Below are 19,194 nucleotides of genomic sequence, written 5' to 3'. Positions count from 1 at the left end.
ACCTAGGAGGTGAATTGCTGGATTATATAGTAACTCTGTGTTTAACCATTTGAAGAACTGCCTGATTGTTTTCCAAGGCGGCTGCATTGGAAAACACCATGCAGTAAAATTACATTTCCACCAACAGTTCTATGGAGGTCTGATTCCTGTACATCCTCACCAACACTTGTTATTGTCTGTCTTTTTCATTATAGTTACCCTAGTGGGTATAATGTGGTATCTCATTGTGATTTTGATTTGCATTTCCTTAGTAACTAATAATGTTGAACATCTTTTCATGTGCTTATTTCCATTTGTATGTCTTTTTTGAAGACATGTCTATTCAAGTCCTTTGCCCATTTCTTCTTTTTTAATTTTTATTTTTTACCGTTTATTTATTATTGAGAGACAGAGAGACACAGAGCGTGAGCAGGGGAGGGGTAGAGAGAGGGGGAGACACAGAATCCTAAGCAGGCTCCAGGGTCTGAGCTGTCAGCACAGAGCCCGACGCAGGGCCCAAACCCACAGACTATGAGATTATGACCCGAACTGAAGTCAGATGCCCAACCAACTGAGCCACGGAGGCACCCTTTTTTATTTTTAATGTTTATTTATTTTTGAGAGACAGAGTGTGAGCAGGGGAAGGGCAGAGAGAGAGGGAGACGCAGAATCCAAGGCAGGCTCCAGGCTCTGAGCTCTGAGCCATCAGCACAGAGCCCGATGCGGGGCTTGAACTCACGAGCCATGAGATCATGACCTGAGCTGAAGTCAGATGCTCAGCTGACTGAGCCACCCAGGTGCCTCATCCTTTGCACATTTCTAACTGGGAACTTTGTCTTTCTATTATTTTTTTTACCCCCCCCCATCTTTCTATTATTGAATTGCAATTGTTCTTTATATATTCTCAATAAGAGGGCTCTGTTTTCACAGAGCACATGGTTTTTCTGCTCTTTCTCAAATGAATAAAGATTATTCCTTCTTCAATCTGAAATACCCCCAACTTCCAGCTTGCATTGTTTCCCAATAGTGCACATCACTGCTTAGATTGCTCTGTATATTTATTGTTTCCTTGGCTTTTGGTTTGGCTTCCACACTGGAATATAATTTCTGCTGTCTATCCCTGCTTCTCTGTCACCGACCTTATGATGATGAGAGACTGTTGTGATAAAATACTTGCACCTTGGAGCTAGAATTCAGTTCCCTGCACTGCTTCTCCCTAGCTGTGCAATTCTGGGCAAGTACTTAACTTCTCTGTTTTAATCAACTCATTTGAAGTATGAGAATAATAAGTAATCCCTCATCCATATCATTGTTGTACAAATTGAGTTAACATCTAATATACATAAAACATTTATAGCAGTATCTATCACAAAGAAATAATAGAATTTAAAAAGTTGACAAGTATTTTTGACTGATACTTAAAAGAATTTTCCTACTATTTAATATCCAAAGATTTAATCAATCTTATCAACACATGGCCTCACCAGGACCACACAGGGTTATGAATTGGGTGCTACCTACCTGTGGGCTTTGCCCAAGGAGTGAGTTTGGGATCATGGAATTTTGTAGAATTTCTACGGTGTGCCTTGCCTTTTATGTATGATTTATCATGGTAATCCTCACAGCTCTAGAGGGAGGTTCTGTTATCACAGCTTTTTAGAAGATGAAGAATCTGATGATTAGGGAGGTTACAAAGTTCTGAGATCTAGAACTAGCAGCTGTCAGAGTTAGGATCCCAGTTCATATTGGTGTTCTGTGACAAAGCATGGAACCCTCTAAATCTGCCTTGGGCCAGGGCTCAGGATCTCCCGTCATTAACAAATCATTTCCAGGTCATTTATCACTGTTTTCCTTATATACTGGCTTTATGATTTTTTTTTAATGTTTATATTTATTTTTGAGAGCGAGAGCACTAGCAGGGGAGGGGCAGAGAGAGAGAGAGAGGAAGCCACAGAATCTGAAGCAGGCTCCAGGCTCTGAGCTGTCAGCACAGAGCCCAATGTGGGGCTCAAACTCATGAACCTCAAGATCACAACTGAGCCACCTGGGCACCCCATGGCTTCATGATTTTTTAAGCCATATTTCAGTGTCTTTATTATTTTAACACTTATTACTGATTTTCTGAACATTCTGTGGAGCCTATATCTAGTCTAAATGCGGCACAAAACATTCCTTGACTTCATTCTATCCTTGTAGGTCTTTCTACGCTTTGCTCAGAGAAACACATAGTTGTCCAGCATCACGCTGCCTTTTTAGCCAGTGCTACATAGCAGGAATAAACGCTGGCATCAGACATGCTTTTGAGTACTGGCTCTTACTGACAGTGTGACCTAGGTTTGCGCAGCTTCTGGGACTAACAATGATGTCAACCTCCCTAGGTTGTTGTGAGGTTTAGATAAGATAACAGAAACAGAAACTGCCTAGTCTGGTGCCTGAATCAGTGTCGACGCACAAATTAATGGCAGCGATAGCTGAAAGCCTCATCTGGGTTTTGTTTTTACCTTTTCCCTCCTAAATGTATTTCACTCAAAGCATCATCTACTTCTTTCTGTCCTCCCCACCTCCAGTATTGTAATTCGAGATCAGTCTGCCTCATAGAACATTCATTTATATTTTCATGGTCAATATTATGTTTCTGTTATTATCTTTTTATTTTATGGTTTTCAAGAACTGCTCTGTGTACTCTTTTTAGGCATTTGTAATATGCGACTCTTGTAATTTTAACATGTGGTTCAACTGGCAGTGGCGTTTCTTAAATTTCAATACCCCCTTCCCTTTGTGTCGAATCTCTAGTTTTGTGTGTTAAAGATATAGTAGTATTACATGTGCTTTTTGCCCATTTTTTAATTTGTCAGATTAATCTCAATTTGGAAGCAAACTGTTTGTAAGATTATTGTTTTCTTCTTTTGAGGTTTATTTATTTTGAGAGGGGGTGTGTGCATGAGCAGGGAGGGCCAGTGAGAAGGACAAAGAGAATCCCAAGCAAGGTGCGTGTCCAATGCAGAGTCCAACGTGGGGCTCGATCCTGTGACCATGAGATCAGGACCGGAGTTGGATGCTTAACTGACTGAGCCACCCAGGTGCCCCTAAGATCATTATTTTCTACTTCACTAGTCATCAGATACACCGTCAATAATTCAATAATCTACTTTAGAAATGAGCTCTTTTTTTTTTTAATTTTTTTTAACGTTTATTTATTTTTGAGACAGAGAGAGACAGAGCATGAACAGGGGAGGGTCAGAGAGAGGGAGACACAGAATCTGAAACAGGCTCCAGGCTCTGAGCTGTCAGCACAGAGCCCGACGCGGGGCTCGAACTCACGGACCGCGAGATCATGACCTGAGCCGAAGTCGGCCGCTCAACCGACTGAGCTACCCAGGCGCCCCAATAATCTACTTTAGAGAATTGCATCTATTACTCTTAGCTAATCTAAACGTGTGTTTTCACCAGCACAGCTTTTTTGCTACACTGTATGGCTATTTTCGTGGCTCATCTCTAAATACTACATTCGTTGTTTTCCTAAAATCCCTATCACAGAGGCAGTGACTTCAGTATAGTTCCTGTTTTCTTAATTAGTCACCTGGTACTCAGTCAGCATTCTTGTTGAGTATCTTTTCTATGAAGGGAAGCCAAAGGGAGGTTGTCCTTGCCCTGCAGGAGCGTCTTGTCTAGAGCAGATGACGTACATGTCAACAGTGACTCGTCCTGGTGGGCCAGGTGCTGTGATAGGTGTAGGCGAAGCTTCCTATGGGAACGCAGAGCCAGACCTGAAGCAGGAGGTCTTAACAAGATGGAAGGAAACCCATACAGGTTCCTCTGACATAGAGCCTACGTTTCACGAGCACTCTCATCATTCGCGATGACAACACATTGTGTCTGTGAGGTCTCTAAAAGCAGGGATCCCATAGTTCTTCCAAGACACTTTCTTCCCGCACATGCTTTTTTGGGAAAAACGTAAGGCGGCCCGAAAATATGTAACCTGTTACCTCTGACAGCAAACTAAGGTCAGATTCCCTCACTAGTCTGCCACAGCTAATGAAACACTGTAATAGGGAGAAACCGATTGGCCAATGAAAACCAACAAAAATAACAGACTGGAATTGGATAAGCATAGGACAAAATGCCTGCTGTGAACTGTACTAACCTCTGATTAATCACAGGAGGCAACTATAAAACCAGATGTTCAAATGACCAAAGGCACGTATTTAGTCAGATTCATTGTAACCCTTAAAAACCATCCAAGGAGAAAGACCAGTTAGGAGCTTGATAGTCAGATGCAGGTTCAGCCCATGACAACAGTGTGTATTTTCATTTTAAATGGGTATGATTGTGAGTGCTTTACTCCAACTATACATGCTGCTGTTTGTGCTTTTGGAGGAGAGTTCTCATCAAAGCCATCAGGTGATTCCCCCATGTTACCAAGAAATAAATTCAACATCCACATCTCCTCAAAGATTTTCATTTTATTGCCTCTCTGATTTGTACAATGGATATATCTGTTCTATTAGTGTGGTACACACCATATATCCCTCTCTACTCACCTGTTGACGTGAAACTCTACCTGTTGACGTAAATGTGTTCCCTCTCATCTCCAGGATGTTTTCCCTCTCATCTCCAGGAAGGTTTGAGTAAATAAGTTAATGAACTTATTAAATAATACCGTTCTATATCAAGAGGGTTGGTTACACTGATATTAATCCAATTCCTTATTTGTGACATTATCATTTTCTTGCATTTAGATGAGATTGATACTTTTATGTATTTATTTATTTATTTATTTATTTATTTATTTATTTATTAATGTTTATTTACTTTTGAGAGACAGAGATAGAGACAGAGATAGAGCACGAGCACGAGAGGGGCAGAGAGAAAAGGAGACACAAAATCCAAAGCAGGCTCCAGGCTCTGAGCTGTCAGCACAGAGCCCCATGAGGGGCTCGGATCGTGATAACATGACCTGAGCCAAAGTCAGATGGTCAACTGACTGAGCCACCCAGGAGCTCCGAGATTGATACTTTTAAAGTAGCTTCGTTAAAAAAAACCACAAACATCAGTGAGATAGCAAACCCCAATGAGTGATGGCAAGGATTCAGAAGGGGCATTGATTCTTTTTAAAATCTTTCTCCTGTGCTTACTGATATTTCTTACATTGTGCCATTGTCTCCCAGCTTTACCGGAGTATAATTTAATAAGTTCATGTTTCAGGATACTGAGTAGTTTTTCCTGGCCTGAATAAATCAATGCGGAAGCATCTAACTTCTGCTCAGTGAGAAACTTGGGGTTTGGGCGACTCATCCTTCTCTCTTTACTAAATCACATTCAGCAATGTTTCGTTCCATAATTTACCTTATTATCAACTGGTTGTATTCTCCTCTTCCTAAAACACGTATTTTTAATGAATGATGTTGCAAAATGCCCTTTTAAGAGCTTTATCACTGAGATATTTACATGAACAGAAATGCAAATGTATTTTTAGTATTAGACTAAAAGGTTTTTTTTTATCTTTCAAGATTTCAGGATAGTGTGTTCCTCAAAATAGCAATGATCGAAAAAGAACACTTCACATGGTGTATATAAGAAACTTGTTGTACCCGTTAGAAATTGTCAGAATTTACTAAGGCTGGTAAAACGTTGAAGTCTCAAAGAAATTTGCATCATTGCTTGACATTAAAATTTGTTTTTATGATATAATTTTTGATTAATTCATTCCCATATTTTATTTGCTTTTGGCAAGTTTAAATATTGTGCAGTCTTAGACTCATAATCTGTGAGCTTACATTTGATAATGGCACCTGTAATGAAGAAGTACTTAATTGCTGTTTCTTTCTTGACATGAATGGCTTCCTCTGAAGGGAAGATCACGTTCAATAAGCGATAAAGTGGTTCTCAGAACGTGTTTCAGAACATTCACGTTTTCTCTGTTTCTTCCTATCATAAACTATTAAGAACAGAGCAAGTAAACACCTCTAGAATAGAGTGGAAGTGCTTCTGTTCCGTGTAGAGTATTTTGCCTTTGGGGATTGGGATTCTTCAGTGCATTTAATAGTGACTATCTAAGGCAGTGCTTCTCAACGTGCGATCGACAAACCATCAACACCTGCATCATCTGGGAACTTGTTAGAAACGTATATTCTCAGGCCCCGCTCCAGAGTACTGAATCGGCAGCCTGTGCTTTAACAAGCCCTCCAGGTGATTCTGACCCGGCTGACGTTTAAGAACCGCTGGTGTGACACTCCACTATTCAAAGTGCAGTCCTGGAAGCACCTGGACCCTCATTAGAAATGCAGGACATCAGGGTGTCAGAATCAGGACCCGCATTTTAACAAGGTGCCCAGGTGATCCTTACGCATATTAAAATCTGACAGCCACTGATCTAAGGGTTAAAGCAGGAAACTTACCAGTGGGAGAGTATCCTCTATTCTGAGGCATTTTGGAGGCTGTCAAAATGGACCTCAATAGATACTTTACGTTTTATGTTGCCTCTCAGTTCCCTCTGGAATTAAAAAGGGGGAAGAGATGTGTGAGCCGCTTGGCTGCGATGTTCAAAAATACATAAAGGCACACTGTGTCTACGTTATGAGATGGAGAACAGAACCATTATCTGGGTAGCAGAGCTATTATCCGTGTGATAAATCATATGTGTGTATAAATGTATGTACATGCACACATGCCGGTATACATATCACGCGATGACCTAGAAATATTAGGTGAAGGCATAGTTTTCAGGTCTAAAGTTCTCTGAAAATTCAATTTTCTCATTCACTTTTGATGTGCAGATAAATCTGTTTCCTGTCCTTTTGTTTTTGTTTCTCATCTTTTTATCTTAGATTACCTTGGACCTTCTAGGAATCTTTTTAGAAAGTCTTTTTACCAGTCAAGAAAGTTGCGAACTTTCAAGGCTCCGTCTCATCCCCATAGGGTCATTGTTATGATGCTAGGGAATATCAGTGAGACAAAACTACGTGTGGGGGTGACGAAGTTTGCCTCTTTCCAAGGATCTGGCCTTTTACACAGACCGCTGGTGAAGCCAGTGGCCTGGGAGGACAAGAATAGTGGACCCAGAAAAATCTTACTTGTAAAACAATGTCTTTAGCGTGGAAAACGCATGAAAATTAAAGGAGTAAAAAAAAAGATCCTTTGAAGTCTTTGCACAACAAACACCCCCGTATGTAAATAGGACTGTCACTCGGTGTTTGTCCACAACTAGAGCTCCAGATGAACCAGTGTAGTGCGCGGTGACAGGAACAGCTGACTCATTAGCAGAGAGCAGTGAAAGGTAATTAACCCTGGGAAAAGTACAGCTGCCGTGCGGGCTGTTCCTTTCTGTAGGATCTGATTAGAAATTAGTGTTAAACCACTGATTCTTTTTTTTTTAAAGACTTTCACTCTCAGGTGTGTCCCTAGAAAAGGTTCTCAAATGTATTTATATACAAAGGAGCTCAAACCTAAAAAGCATTTTCTGAAAACAGCAGACACCTGTTTTTCTTGTCGAGAGGGAGTTCTTTTGAATGAATACTACGTTTGATGATTCAAGATTGGTAGGATCTCCACCCATACTCTAATAGTCAGTATGTAAATTACTCAAAAGGATTGTTTTATATAGTTAATAAGCTGTAGATAATTGCCATTTAATTAAGTTTTCTCTCTCTTTTTTTCTCTTTCCATTTTTCCTCTGTCGATGCTTCTCATCAGTAGCAATGGAAACTCTCCAGTTCAAATCCAATGAATATTAGGGAAGGTAAGTGAAGACTATTTAAAAATAAACTTTGCCCTCAAAGAGAAGAGATTCCCAACTTTTCACCAGCCTTCAAAAACTTGAGAAATTCAGGAACTTCGTTTTAGCGGACAACCAAAGATATTCCGTTTTGCTAATGTTGGTATCATCATGGTAATTTGTGTTATATTCATTTTTTTTTTGAGGGTGCATACACTTACTCATCCTGATTGTGATTTCGCATGGCTCCTATGAAGAGCATTAAATCTTTAACACAGTCAGAATTCATGTATGTAGTTAAAAAACGTGGTAGACAGAATAATGCCCCCCTCCCCCCGCCCACAAAAGATGTCTGTGTCCCAGTTCCTGAACCCTGTGGATACGTTACGTTATGTGGTAGGAGTAGGGTGATGAAATGAAGAATTTAACGATGGCGAGATTATGCTGAATTATCCAGGTAGGCCCAATTAGTCATATGTTCCATAAGAGAAGGGTAGGGGAATGAGTCAGGGAGATGCCACATAAGAAAAACTCAACTCAACCCACCAATGCTGGCTTTGGAGACAGAGGAACACAGCCATGAGCCAAGGAATTCAGCCACCTCTAGAAGCTGAAAACGGAACGGCTCTCAGTTTACAGCCAGCAAGGAAACAGGGACCTCAGTCCTGTAACAGCAAGGAACTGGAGTCTGCCAACCGCCCAAATGAGCAAGGAAATGAATTTTTTCCTGCAGCCTCCAGAAAGGAGTGCAGCCTGATTTGATTTGAGCCTAGTGAGAATGTACCAGACTGTAGGCCTGCAGAGCTGTAAGAGAACATACCTGCATTGTTTTAGGTCCGTAGGGTTTTAGAAATTTGTTACAGCAGCAATAGAAAACTAATACAGAAGAGAAGCCAACTGAGAGATGGGATGTATTTTACAGCCGGCAATATAAATCCCGTGAAGAATTTCCTGTGTGTGAATGGAGAGGAGAAAGATCCCTCAAGAGGCTAAGACGGGTGGTCTTTAGGAACTGGAATATTCATTTCGTAGATCCTAATGACGGTTGCCATCAACTCTAAGATTTCTGTCTTCTGCTTTGCAACCCTCCTCCCCGCCATAGACACACACAAAAAGTCTTCACATGATACTTTTGTAAAACACGGTGCCTGTATCATTCAAAGATGCCAATGAGTGCCTAGCTTCGTTGGAATGGTCAGTCAGTCTGTGTTTAACTGAACAAAGGCAAAAGGAGTGGAAAGTCGGGGGACGGAAGGCCAGGTCCCTGCTGCAGAAGGAAAGCTGACTTGACAGTCCCAAAGTAGGCTGAGCCTAGTGCTTAGCAGGAGATGGTGATCATGAGGAGCCTGGTTCTACCCCCGGCTACCTGTGTGAGCGCTGGCTGGGTAGGGCAGCGCGTTCACCTGGTTTCCTTATGTCACGTGTAAAATGGACAACACCGCCTCAGAGGCACATCGTGCCGACTAAGGAAGAAGGCGAGTGAGTACTTACCCTAGTGCCTGTCACGTGATAAGAGTTCAGGGAGGGTGAGTTAAATTTATTTAGAAACACCGTGTCACTTTACTATTTTGATTAAAAAAAAAAAAAGTAGATGGGGCGCCTGGGTGGCTCAGTCGGTTGAGCGTCCAACTTCTGCTCAGGTCATGATCTCGCAGTTTGTGGGTTCGAGCCCCGCGTCGGACTCTGTGCTGACAGCTCAGAGCCTGGAGCCTGCTTTGGATTCTGTCTCTCCCTCTCTCTCTCTGCCCCTCCCCTGCTCATGCTCTGCCTGTCTCTGTCTCAACAATAAACATTAAAAAAAAAAATTTTTTAAAAAAAGTAGATTACTTTTGTCTTTCCTCATGGCTAATGCCATTTTCTCTCCAACACAAAAGTGATCAGGTTGGAGTGTATGGGGAGACGTTGCTTCAAATAAAATGTTTGAGCGCTTAATAGTCAGGTTTTTCTGTCACATGGTGAATAAGAAAAGTGAGGAATAAAAACCGGAAACTGGAAATAGTTTACAAAAATTAGAGATCTTCCTAGATTGTTTTCTTGACAAATTTGGAAAAATAAGACTAGCTTCTAATTTTACCTTTGGCTTTTATTCCCATAAGAGGGGAGGGTCATAAGAGGGTCAATTTAAATCACAAACTATAACTTTTCATATAAATTAGATAAAAGTAGACATTGGGGAAACCTGACCATAAATTCTGTTACATTTCATGCCTGCTCTTGTTTGAATTTTTTGGGAGCTGACATTTTCAACATGAGGGAAGACAAAATTATAAAATCTCCTTAGCTGGGAGAGCAATCAGAAAAAACCTAGAGAGTTCTGGATGCTTTGTGTCTGGGATGTTTTGTATTCAAATACAATTAATGAAGTATTATCTCAAGCATCTGAAGAATATTCTTTTTGATTTAACTTAGTAATCGTCTAGTGAGTACCTATGCTGGCCGCAACATTACGTTGCAATGAAAGGTCAACAGGACACAGCCTCTCGCTTCCATGAGCTTATACTGACGCAGAGAAGGTCAAAGGGACATGAGTGAGATAATATTAGACCCAACGGACAAATCCAGATGAAGGTGCCATCAAAACACTATTGGGATGCAGAATTCTGTGAGATGCTGTCACTCGATCCACTACACGAGCGACAAATCCCTTTTTTTGCAGACAGATTTTATAGTTCTGACACTAAAGGGGACAGTTCCTTTGAAAGTTACAGATGAAATGAACAGATTCTAAACATTTAATTGTAGCTATTTAATTTTGACCGTTTAATCTTCTTTGACCCTTGTGTAACTATATAAAGTTATGGCTGTAATACATTGTTTAGCCAGGCCAAGTACAATGTCAACTATTTGTATCTTTTCAATTGGCCTTTGGGGACATTTATTTATTTTAGTCAAAGTTCTCTGAATCTCTCTAGGGATGAATTCTTCAGGAAACATCATTTTCGAGAAGCTTATCCAGTTTGGTCCCATTGTGCCCTCTGCCTCCCTCCATAATCATGCTTTCCACATCTCACTGGAATCCTCAATTTGCTTGTTTGTACTCGTGAGGACAAGAGTTGTGCTTTATCTGTCTCTTCATGCTGCCTGTTGCGTATGGGGCAATTCATCGGTTGGTGCTCAAGAATTGTGTATTAAGCCAATAATAAGTAAATTTTTCCAGGAGAAATATACTTATAATAAAAGAATCTGTGTTAAATTAAACACTGCACTGAGAATAAGGCCCAAGGATCATTCTTCAAAAATCCAGTGCCCCACAGGCCTCAACAATTGAGGGTCATGTCGCTTGCTCTGTAGATTTCAGTAGATTTTCCCATTCCATATTTCATAGTCAGATAATAAAGATAAATGACTCTATCCTTTTCATTTAAATGTACAGAATGTGGTGAAGATATTAATGATAGTTACTGTTGGGAAAAACAGCAGACTTGTGGGGAAAAATTCTTTAAAAATCTCTTAAAATGGATCAGGAAAATGGAATATGTCTAAGCATTATTATAGAGCATAGTGTGTAGCAATCTATGTAATCAAATAGATTAAGTAGAGAAAATTCCCTTTCCGTAACATAAAGGGAATTTTTGAATCAACAAGTGCCCTTTGAACTTTATTAAAAATGTTTGGACATTGTAAGGTTGTTTAGTGTGGACTCACCCAAAATAGCACATTTAGTTGCAACACAAGCCTTGAAGTTAAGTGGTTAGTTTAATAAAACAGAGTTTCCATAGTTACCACAGGAGAACAGAGGATAACTTTTATTTCTTTGGCAGTCAGGAAGGAGCTTTAGAAAAAAGATTAAGCAAACAGATCCAAGCAGGTTCATTATGTGGGGTTCACACCTGATTGGCTTTTTAAAAGAGGAAACTCTTGGTATAACAGGAAATTAAAGTTTTTCCCACTAAAATTAAGAAATGTGAACACCCCCTTTGGGCATTTGCAACTTGATTTTGAGTCAGAAGGAAAGCTAGTTTAATAAGAGATCTCCACGAGATGCAGTTTCGCTCACAGCGTTACATTCATAAACCATGCCACAAACAAGTGGTTAACAAAGCCCCTCTAGAAGACAGCGATGCCTTGTTCTACATGACAGATCAGACAACCGTGGGGCGAACATTTTGTTGAAAGGCCCGATGGAGGGCAGGTGGACGTCCATGCTGGCGAAGATGCCTCCCTTGCCAGCGTCATTGTTTTCTCAGCTTCGCCTTGAGATGCGCTGTCTCCTAGAGCTAACGGAGGTCGCTTTCCGTGTTGTCCTCTGCTGTGTCTCACCCGAGGAGTTCTTCCCGGTTGACTGTTGAGAAAGAAAATGATGTGGTTCCACGTATCTCACCTTCAGCTCCTGAGCCTTTAGAGCAGCAGTGATTAACAGGACTTTTACAAAGTTTCTGTGTAGTTACAAGGACAGTTTCAATCTTCTGTCATTTTTTTGCATTAGCTATGATTATGCTTTTACCACAAAAATGCATTTGTTTTAAAGGTAACAATACAGACTAGGAGAATAGCTTATGTTTCATCTATATTTATCAGCACTCACTGTACATTTGTGTCTTCATTACCAGGAAATATTAAGGGACATTGTGCCATCTATTCCTGTTTACAGTTTATTATGCAGAGATAGGAAACACTTAGCATGTAAAATGAATGTAGAAATTATTCCTGGATAGAAACACGGACATTTCCCACTCGTTGGCTCTTTCTCCTCCATCACCGGATCAGAGTGTAATTGTCAGTAATCAGGCCTGCTTGCTGCTGATAAAACCACTCTGAATGCTAGCAGCCTTCTTTGTGTGATGACTCAATTATTCCAGAAGTGCCTCATCAAATCTGCCCCATCAGCTGGGCTAATAAATAAGGAGAAGAAACTGGCCCCCCAAAGCAAATTATAAATCCATTTGCATTAACCATTTCGCTGGTCCATGATCTAGGCAGAAATAAGCATGGCAGATTGTGTTAAGCTTATTTGAATATGTTTATAATGTTTACAGCATGCAACTTTTTTTTTCCCACAAGGTGTTGGAATTATCAGTCATGAATGGCATCTAAATACAGTTATGTTAATTGCAGCAAGGCTTTAAGTATCTTTGAGGGCTACTTTGTTACTTAAATCAGGTGAAAGTGAAATCTCCTTGCAGGGAGAAATATGGGTGTTGCACAAGTTATTGGCATTGCTTTCCAGTTTAAGGAGAAAAGGCTTGTGTTTAATTTTTGCAGGTACTGGAAGGACAAATACAAATACTATAATGACTGCTAGTACAAGTCCAATTACTTTATATCTATCACAGTGGAAACCAGAAGTGATTTTGATGCTCTGTATGACTTCAGCAATTTGCAAAGCAAAAATTGCATTTTCTGGGAGGAGATCAGAGTTGCCATAGCACTCCTTGGACTTAACATTCCTTGAAAGATTCTAGAGGGCAGAGATATCAAAAAGCCAGGCAAACCAGTAAAAATCAGTTAAATCCATTCATGGAAATTTTGTACATTGACAGATCTTATTTTTATTCTTTTAAAATGACAAACTACGCTGAATGACAAGAAGGCTTTTTTATAGTTGAACTTCAGTAATCCGTCAGGGAAGGAAAAAATGTTCAAAATGGATCATGAAAGGCAATTTGGTTGCTAATATCAAAGAATTAGTCTTGCTGAATACGTAAGGATTTAAAATCCAGACGTTCTCCCTAAAAGTGAGTGATACCGTTGACCCACTTTGGAGTGGGGGCTGGTCCCTCTGCAGAGTAGCTCCCCATTTGCTGAAGCTCTTTCCGCCACCCCTACTATGATCAGGAGCTGAATAGGGGTTGATGGTAAAAGGAAAGCTGGTGGCCAGTAAACAGTATTTATCTTTGCCTAAAACAACTTAGACGAAACTCACTGCCCCTCTTCATTTGCTCCAGCCAGTGAAGCATATCCTCTAATCTCAACCTAGAGAGCTAAACAGAAAGAAGTCACCTTTGATGGCGTGAATATACGGTGGCCATAGGCTGACATAATTTTTGGGTATTGATTTGGAAATATATAATCTGTGACTATGATGGAAAAGCCAGTTGTATAGCTCATTGGTTAGACATTCCAAAATAAGGGCTTTGGAGTTTCATTAGATATTTAATGAAGCTACATGGCGAATGGGAAAACAAGGAATTTGTCTAGGGAACCATATCATTCAGATTTCTACAGAATTTGACTCTAAGTTAAATTATCATGCTGATTCATATAAACATACACCTGGAAACTTAGGACTGTGAAGGATATTTGCCTTAGGGTTCAAAAAAAATGAACTGAGCCAGGATACCCTCCCTCCCCCCCCACCCCGACTTTCTCATCATTCCCCCTAATGAACAATCGGTAAAGACTTGAATCTTTGAAAAGCGATTTAGGAGATTAAAGCTATTAGAAGTTGTGCAGACACGGCCTCAAATGATGGCAGTGCTGAGGTAAATATGCTGGCATCCTTCTGGTTTTATTTTACTTCTGGAGAGACTATGAGTGATCTGTCTCTGCGCTTATATTAACATTCCAAACTTCCGAGAGGACCCGGCCGTGCGTTTCCATCCCGAGTGAAATACAGCGGTCTGGTTCCATCAGGCAGCAAATTTCAAACAGAAATGGGCGGTGGTGGTGAGCTCCTATTATATTAGTTAGTACTTGTAGGGCTACAAGTGTAATAGGCCTTTCATATTAAATCTATTGGCCCTGCCATCAGATTTTTCACTTTAGTTGGGAGTTTTTGTGGGTGTGTGTTTTTTTTTAATATTACATGTTTTTTGTTGTTGTTGTTGTTGTTGTTGTTTTTAACCATAAGCCAACGTGTGGTTCTCTGCTTAAGGATACAGTGGGCATATACATCGTATTACTTTAGGTCATTCACTCCCTCACTCCCCCCACCCCGACCACCTTTAAAATATAATCTGATATACCCTTTGAAAAAAACCACAGAGCAGATCCATTCTACTGTATCGTTGGTTGAAGGGACCGTCTTTTTCAGAAGCAAGTATTCACCCATGAAGCAGCTGTAAAGAACTAAGAGGTCCTAATTATTGGCATATAGTAAAGCAGACAAATGAAATACTTTGTGATGACTCCATTTAACAAGTAAAGCCACGTCTTAATTAGAGAGCACATTTAAGGACTCTGTAGCCCATTAGGCTACGAACCCTTTGGTGCTCGGCATGTAGTTTCACCTTTTAAGATTGGGTTTCATAAAAATCTGAGCTTTAATGGAAAAGTGTTCATCCTGGTAGGGGGATAGAACTAACTGTGTTGCGAGTCGTGGGAAGTTGGTCAAGATGCCAGGCCTTAAGTTAACTGTTCCAGAATGTCTATTTCCTATGAATATATGAGTTAGTCCTCAAGTTTTACAAAATGGTTTAAGATCAGCGAAAGAGATTGAAGTATGGCAATTGATAAAAATGTTTATGGTTTTTGAATAAGGTATCTCCCTGATGTAACAATAGGACACTCTTAAGGAACAGAAGGAACCGATTTCAGTGGAAGATTCCTTTTAGCATCAGCCACCAGTGTGTTTCTATGAGCGGGTGGGTGGAGTTATGAATGATAGGCACGTGCACTGGGGAGCCTCTGAAAGGCTCGAATTTCCCATTTGTATTTGGGCGTACCTGGACTTCTCCAGCCCTTTTGTGTCAAATCGTATTCCTGAACTTATATTTTGTTGGTGCCCTCCGTGCACTTCTCCAAGTCGATCTCAGCTGTGCTGCCTTAACTCTCCTCCCCAGGGAGGGGAGAGGCAGCAGATGGGGTTAGGGCAGAGGGCTGATGCATCTGACAGCAAACGGCCGGGTTGTTGAGTGGAAGCTGCGAGCGTCAGGAAGCTACTTTTCCCCTGAGAACCAACTAACCACTGAAGAAAGTTGAAAATGAGCCCTTTGAGAAACGCTATTAAAAGTAGTAAAAAATTGCAATTGTGCAGATGATGTGCTGCTGTGTGCTTATTCGGATGCTAATGAGTTTGACATTAGGGAACTCACAGGGTTTACAGCTACTCCCTTATGTGATTCAGTTCTTTATTGGCAATCTTTGAGAAAATAAATGGAAAATGTATTGCTAATAAATACATAACACGATAGGGTATTAGACAAAAAGCCATTACTTTCAGGATTTAGAAAGAGCTTTGCTCACCAGTGTGACTGTTTTCCAGGATCTTTTGTTTTAGGTTAGAGTATGGCAAACAAAAGGGAATAGGCAGGTGGAAAGCTTCGGGACTCTTTCTGAAGTGAGAGTGAGGTAAAGGAAGCCAAACGCATTTCCAGAGAAAGCCCCCCCGCCTTTATCCCCCTCAGTGGCAATCGAAAACAAACTAAGAATTCCCAAGCCCCTGTGCCACTTTTCAATTCTTACATCATGTGCAGTAATCTGCTCTATCACTTGAGAGAGTTTTATACCTATTTTTCCCCAGGAACTACGGTTGCTGACTTGCGTTGAAGAAGCATCTGCTTAATGTCTGGTCAAAGCTTACAAGTGATCCAGAAATCTATGGTTAAAAAGCCAAGTACTTCACAATCTACTGCAAAGGGGGAAATACAGGAAGATAGAAATCTTCTGCAAGGAAGGTTGGTGGCTTGTGTTTGACACAATAGCAGAACTGCCGGATATAAACTCTTTAGATGCGCATTGATATATGTGCTATTTGTATAAATAGCCCCTCTCTAGGAGGCTGAGTGCGCTATGCTGAACTTCAGAGTTTTCTCTCAAGGGCCAAGTGGCCTAAAGACAGATTCTGTTCCCAGCCCTGAGACCAAATAGAGGAGAAGCAGCTCTGCGTTCTATGGGTGCAAAGTAAACCAATGGCAAATTGTTTCTATGGAAAGCGGGTTGGAATATTGGCAAATAGCATGATTACGACAGCCTCATTAAAGAGAGCTCTAAACAGCAAAAGGATGAATTTTGAATCTGTCTTTTGTGACTTCTTGAGTATAGTACTTTCCAAATCTTGCCTGAACTTTTTTTTTGGTGGTTAAAAGTAAAAATACCAGTAATAATACAGAGTCCCTTTTACCCAATTTGTCTATAAATTGAAGATTATATATATATATATATATATATATATATATATATATATATGTCAGTACTAGAAACAAAAATGAATTTGGCTACCTTTAAAACCGTAAGAATCTTTCTCTGATTGATATTGTAGCATAAAATTTTTCTTTCTGTTTAGAGTTAGAGCCCAAGCAAATTACAGGTAAAAGTGTCAGTGTGTTGCCCATTGTCCACTTCAGGGTTTACAGCTGGTCTTCTGTTTCATTTGTCCTCTCTGCTGTGCCTCCTTTCTTTTCTTTTTTTTCCCTCAATAGAATGAATTTAAGGACTTCTCACTAAAGTGGACAAACACATTTAGTCACTTTGACAAAGCAGGGCAAACTGAGTTGGCATACAAGTTACCTGAGAAGAAGAGAGGTAAGGCAACATTTTTTTTTTCAATTAAAAGGAGAATATGTTGAAATAAAATGCAGCCAATCAAAGCATTTATATAAAAGCTCTCCTTTATAACAGCACTTTGTGGATTTGCTTTGAAAGGAATTTGTTAGCGCTGAATTTAGAACTGGCATTTTTGTCAGAAGCATGATTGCTTTAATATTTAAAAGTATGAAACAGGTGAAGTCCTTTGAGCCTACAAATGCTTTTGCATATCGATCGGTATATATTATCTGTTCATACCTGTTTACCTTTAAAGAAAAGTTCGGCATTAAAATAGTCTTAAAAGTCCATTTAAATTCATTTGTATAGAAATTAGTTTACTTAAGGATTAAGAATAAACAAGTGAGATATTTTAAAAGCACTGTGGGTGACTTCTACAGTTAATGCCTACAAACACTGGGAAGTAAGGACTTGAGTTGACCTTGGGAAAAACCTATTTAAAATAACTTATCCCTATACGAAGGAGCTTGTCTTCTGACAATTACGTATTTGGTACACAGGCAGCTCAATACACCAGCAAGAAAAACAATTTGTAAGGCCCTTTTAGGGTGTTACTTACTCTGAGCTATCTTTAAACAGAGCCTATTAAAAACAATACCAAAAAAAAAAGTCTCCTAAAACATAAAGCTGGCGATTGCCCCCTTATGTCACAAAGCTGTGACTCAGAGGCCATGGTACAGCGACTAATAGAAATCCTTGGCACACGTTGGCTACCTAAGGGAATAATAGAACTATTTGCTGGAGTCGTTTGGCAAAAGGACACAAACATATGGCTTTGGTTTATATTCCGCTTTGCCAGTTGTGCGAAGTTACAGGATGAAGTCTACAATAGCAGTGACAACTCAGAAATGAGAAATGAGGCTCAGAAGAGATCAGCTTCCTTATAAAGCTCCCCAAGCTTGTCTCTGCTCTCAGGTGGCTTTTATTGCAGGGAGTTTCTGAGTGCGTCTGGAAATCCCTGTGAGGATCACTTCCTCTAGGGGGAATGTGGTGCCGTTGGCCCTCAGAAAGTGCAATTTTGCAGAGCACCGGACTTGATCTGACCGAGGACTGAGGGTGCTGCTTCCTGAGGTGTGGCGGTTGTCGGGGTGGGAAGGATTAGGGCAGACAAGAGATGAATCCTCAATCTAAAGAGGACACATCATTTGGGGCGCCTGGGTGGCTCAGTCAGTTGAGATGCCGACTTCAGCTCAGGTCATGATCTCACATTCTGTGAGTTCGAGCCCCGCGTCGGGCTCCGTGCTGACAGCTCGGAGCCTGGAGCCTGCTTTGGATTCTGTGTCTCCCTCTGTCTCTGCTCCTCCCACACCCGTGCTCTCGCTCTCTCTCTCTCGCTCTCGCTCTCTCTCTCTCAAAAAGAAATAAACATTAAAAATTTTTTAAAAAATTTTAAAGGAACACATCATTCAATTCTTTGGCTTTCTTACAGGATCAAAGACTGTTATCACAAGAGACATAGAGGTAGGAACAGAGAGTTGGAATCAGGGATACTTGTGCCCTAATAAAGGAGCCAGAAGATTTTCATTTTGTTTAGAATAAGGGATTTAGAGAAGGTCGTGAAAATTATTAACATGACAGCTTGAATGATGTAAAGAAGTTTTTTATTGGTTTACATTTTTTAAAAAAGTTTATTACTCTTTTAATACCCTTCCTGAGTAATTAAGAAACATATGGAAAGAAAATCAGAAAAGTAAAAAGAGGGTCCAAAGAGAGACAACAAATACTTGAACATTCCATCTCAGTATTCCTCTCAACAAGTAAACTATTCTTTCAGTGTCACAATTCACGTTCCCCGTCCTTTCCCTGTATAACAGGGAGACAGCTTTTGCTGCCGTTTTGGGCTGATCCAAACCTGTATTTAAAAGAAAATGATGCCAGGATCAGAAAAAGAAAGGGCACTCCGTGTAAGGTTCTTTGTTCTTCAGTCTGGCCAAATTGCATCCTAAGATACTGGCATCCTCCGGTTGTTTCGTTTTCTGGGGTTCGCCTTTTCCAACTTCCTGAGTTTCTCTTTGTTGATTTTTTTTTAAAAAATGAGTTTTGTAAAGGAAGCATCCACTGAGGATAAAAGGCTCCTC

At 40.4% G+C, this 19,194-nt stretch overlaps 1 protein-coding gene across 7 annotated transcripts in view; it reads left to right on the top strand.

Annotated features, from left to right (window-relative positions):
• The window catches only part of ST18 (ST18 C2H2C-type zinc finger transcription factor), a 258,776-nt gene that overhangs the window by 128,396 nt on the left and 111,186 nt on the right, over positions 1-19,194 (top strand). For 3 of the 7 annotated variants that reach the window (XM_060610513.3, XM_060610515.3, XM_060610511.3), the window contains exon 2: positions 7,675-7,717. The gene's annotated coding sequence lies outside the window, so the exon portion shown is untranslated. Of the gene's footprint in view, positions 1-7,671; positions 7,718-16,990; positions 17,096-19,194 lie in introns of those variants that run through there. The other 4 variants (XM_078441753.2, XM_060610512.3, XM_060610516.3 and 1 more) reach the window with 2 other exon arrangements.

The sequence above is a fragment of the Panthera onca genome, chromosome F2 (assembly GCF_046562875.1).
Source record: "Panthera onca isolate mPanOnc1 chromosome F2, mPanOnc1 haplotype 2, whole genome shotgun sequence".
Taxonomy (NCBI): domain Eukaryota; kingdom Metazoa; phylum Chordata; class Mammalia; order Carnivora; family Felidae; genus Panthera; species Panthera onca.
Note: the sequence above shows the minus strand (reverse complement) of the source record. Positions and strands in the feature narration are given on the sequence as shown.